The sequence below is a fragment of the Alligator mississippiensis genome, chromosome 3 (genome assembly GCF_030867095.1).
Source record: "Alligator mississippiensis isolate rAllMis1 chromosome 3, rAllMis1, whole genome shotgun sequence".
In the NCBI taxonomy this organism is placed as follows: Eukaryota; Metazoa; Chordata; order Crocodylia; family Alligatoridae; genus Alligator; species Alligator mississippiensis.
In genome coordinates this window covers 224,920,186-224,924,170 of record NC_081826.1, presented here as the reverse complement: position 1 = coordinate 224,924,170, position 3,985 = coordinate 224,920,186, and the positions used below count along the sequence as shown (strand labels likewise).

Sequence of the window (3,985 nt, the reverse complement as noted above, 5' to 3'; positions counted from 1 at the left end):
CTATCTTGTGTGATACTCATGCATATAACTATAGCTTGAAAAGAAAAACTGGCAGATCCACAAAAGTGGTTGTAATTATTAGGAAGTCTGTTCAGAAGCTCATCCATTATTCTTGTTAATTTATGGGCTTTTCGGTACTAAAGTGAAGTTCTATGAACTTTTCTCTACAGTCCAGCTCTTCGTGCTCCCTGTATGTTAGGTTTAGACAAGAACTTTAACTTCTTCCAATTCTCTTACTCTTAAGAATCCACATTCCCATCAATGCTGTCTAAAAAAGCTGATTAATCTACATCAACAGCATTGGGGAGGAGCTAGTCCTTTTTAGGGCACCTATACATGTGACAAAGCTCTGCTCCAATGCGTGCTAATTAGCACACATCAAAGCAGACTTGATTAATCTGGAGTGTGCTAATTAGCAGACCATGCTAGGAGTGAAAGAAGAGCTCAACCTGGAAGGAGCTGCAGCAGAGCGGGAGATCACTTTGCCTGCAGGCTCCAGCACTGTGCGCCCAGATGCAACCATAAGCTGATACTCTTTTAGCCGGTGTTTCCTCCACATTGGAGAAGGGAACCCAGCATTGGTTCTTTTAAGCCAGCATGCCAAGAGGGGGAAAGAGGAAGACCGGAATCAAGGAGGCTCCAGGAGAGCTGGGACCAGAAACAGCTGTTCCTACAGAGTCAAGAGCAGGTAGCAATTGCTGGTAGCAGGGAGGTGGGGAGCAAGCAGCCAGCACTATGCCAGCTGCCTGCAAGACAGCCCAACCCAGCAGCAATCAGAAAAGCTATGACAGGAGCCTGGAGAAACTGGCTCCATAACCTGGAAAGGCAGAAACAAGGAGGAAGCAACAGAGATAAGCCCTGAAGCCCTCTCCGAGTGAGTCCTGATTTTTTTGTTTTGTTTGTTTTACTCTATTGTTGTGAAGTTTATTTTTTCTTTGCCCTGCTGCTGGAAGTGCAGCCTAGCCTTGAAGCCTCTCAGGGAGAAAGAGAGCTAGCAGGGGCACAGCTGGTGTCCCAGTGAGGCAGGAATATATATATTTTTAATTAATTGACTGCCAAAGTAATATAAATTACGTCCTAGTTGATGCTGTACTGGACTGTAACCATCTCAAGGAACGTAGGACAAAGCCTGCCAAATCTGACTGTCAATGAGAATGGCGGGATAAGCTAAGGGCTTGGGCTATTGTAGAGATAGGATCTTGACAGAAGGGATCAGCTAACCCCGTGAAGACTCTGAACAGGGAATGTCATATCTGGACAACTGACAGTATTACATGGTGGCAAGGGAAAGGGGGCATAGGGGAAGGAGGAGCCCCCAGTAAAATCTGTTACAGTATCCAGGGATCACAACCCTCTATAGACTCTTCCTCCCTATTCTATTTTCCATCAAGCTGTGGCGGACAAGCGAGTGAGAGTGTAATGTAAATGACAAGGATATCCAGGGACTACTCTACTGACGGCACAGACAAGCAAGGCATGTAAGAAACACAAACCCCATCCCTATCTGGTGAGTTCCCAACACACTCTCCAGCGGCCTATGCGACATGTGTATTCAGTGTCCCCGCATTTCAAAATGGTGGCAGGGGCTCTTTAACTAAAACTCATCAAATGATGCTGTGAGCTATCAGAACCACTCTAATTAAAGCACCCTCCCCTCCACCCCAGAGCACGCCCCTAGTTATTTAAGTACAACAATGTTAAAGGTATTTGGATCTATATTTGGGTGCATGAATTTTAAACACTCCCATAATCTACATGAGACCCCATACTTTTTTGTCATATGGTAGATTGCTAAATGCAGAGACTGGCAGATAGCGTTCAAAATACTATCCAACCAATTACATGAGATTTGTCAGGAACTCTCTTTCTTGTCTCTTTTTTTGTCAGAATGTATAAGGGAGTCTTACTTGGGAATTCTTTAGTGTCTGAGAAATCAATCCTAACACTGATAAGAACAGCATGTTGGTACCTAGGTAGTAGTGATAACTGTACCACAACAACAATTACAAAATATGTTCAAATGAAGCAAACTGAGATGTGCTAAAGTGTTAAACCAGAGACCTGTGTTAGTCAGTTTGCAGATATGCCTCAAGCACCAATATGTTTCCAGCAAACTATAGCCAAGTATCCTGCCAGGAAGAGGCCCTAGAAAATGAACTCTCTACAGTCAGTTGGGATACACAAAGCTGTAGCCAATTTGATCACTGTTGGCATGAAGTCATATATGGTGGTAAAATAAATGATTTGCTGGAATGATAAAGACTCTGGAAGTCTGTTCTTAAACACTCCTCTGAGAAGTTTATTTTGTAATATCTGATTGCAGGAATCCATGAAAAAGTCTATACTGCCAGGATCTTGGCCTTCGCATGAAAAACGGGACATGGACTAAGACCGCCACATTACTCATGAGAATCTAGCTCAGAGAGTCAAGTTGTAGATAGTGGATACATTGAGCCAAGCCATTTCTGGTGTATAAATCATCTCAGTGGAGTTAGGTCATGAATTAATTTGTGGCCTTTTTGCATTACTGCATTTTGAGATGAGCCAAGTTCTATAGACAGTATATAATTAAGAAACTGCAACTACCATGTGCAAGAAAGGTTTGATGCAGCCTTGGCTCATGTTGCTTGGTTTTTCTACAGACAGCCATCAAAACAAGGCTTTGAACATACAAAAAGTACTAAGTAAATACTACCCCCCATGAAAAGCTCAGGTAAATGAGATCCCAGTTAAATATATAATATCAGTTTATATAGAAAATTCTGGTTGTGTGGAACTACAAAGTAATAATTTAAATAATACTGGGCAGGTTTGTCATGCAGCATTTCATGATACTGTGATGATAAATTGTCTTAGATTGGCTGCAGTATGCATCAATCATCCTGGGGCTGTGTAAGCATTGTGAATGATGGGGTAGGACCAGGGCTTTGCACTGCACTGTAGCTGCTGTGGTAAATTTGAACTGTATCGAGGGGAATCCGGGACAAATGCTGTCCCAGAGTTAAGTCCCTGGCACTGGGACTTTTTTACATTTCAGGACTGTCCTGCCCTATTAGGGATGGATGGACACCCTTGGTGCCTATACGCATGTTCTGGGGTGTGGAAGGAGGGACATTTTAATTAGAGCTTGTTCGACAAGCTTTAGTTAGAGTGCTCCCACCACCATTTTGAAACTCAGGACACCGAATACATGAGATACTGCAGCATGCTGGAGCATTCTGATTAGGACACTCCAGCAAACTTGATTAAGCAAGTCTGCTCAACAACTAATCAGTAGACCTCAGAGCACATGTAAAAGTACCCCCTATAGCTAAGTGATGTCTAAAATGACATCATAAGCTGCAATTATTATTAATGTACCGAAGAGGAAGAAAATGTAATGTATGAGATTCTAACTAAATGTAATGTGGTAAATTTAACAAAAGAAAAAAATGAGATGTCTTAGGGAGTAGCACAGTTTCCAAAGAAAAGCATAGGAAACAACAGAGCTAAGAACTTTTAAAATTATATTGATCAGTACACCAACAGTACACCAACAATGTAATTTAGAGAAAAATCCTGCAGTCATTTCCATCTCTAATATCTTTACGATTAACATTCTTTATAAATATTTTTATTATCATTCCACAGAAGTCAAGCTATTAATCTAAACATTGTATCCTAAGAAAATTCCTGTGTGGGTTGTTCTAATATTCTGTTTGTTAAAATCCCACTTAATTTTCCATTAAAAAGTATTCACTTTCTGACTGTCACATACCCTGTTGATTACCATATTTTACCTGAAAGGGTTGTGGATGCAGTGATTCCATGTAGTCATATTTTTCTTTGTTTTTTATTTAAAAGTTTTAATCATGAGAAGGACTTTGCATTAAAAAAACCATGAAATAACGCCCCTGGTTTGTAATCAGATAGTAAAGTTTATCAGATATTTTGGTGTCTTTCAGACTGAAAGGGGCTATTTAAATAGCCTGAGTACATTTATAGT

At 40.9% G+C, this 3,985-nt stretch overlaps 1 long non-coding RNA gene across 1 annotated transcript; it reads left to right on the top strand.

The window, feature by feature from the left end:
• The first annotated feature begins 481 nt into the window (after positions 1 to 481).
• Positions 482 to 3,734, top strand: LOC132249141 (uncharacterized). The gene is made up of 3 exons (XR_009460547.1): positions 482 to 874; positions 1,392 to 1,507; positions 2,324 to 3,734. It is a non-coding gene; the product is annotated as an uncharacterized LOC132249141 (long non-coding RNA).
• Positions 3,735 to 3,985: the final 251 nt, after the last annotated feature.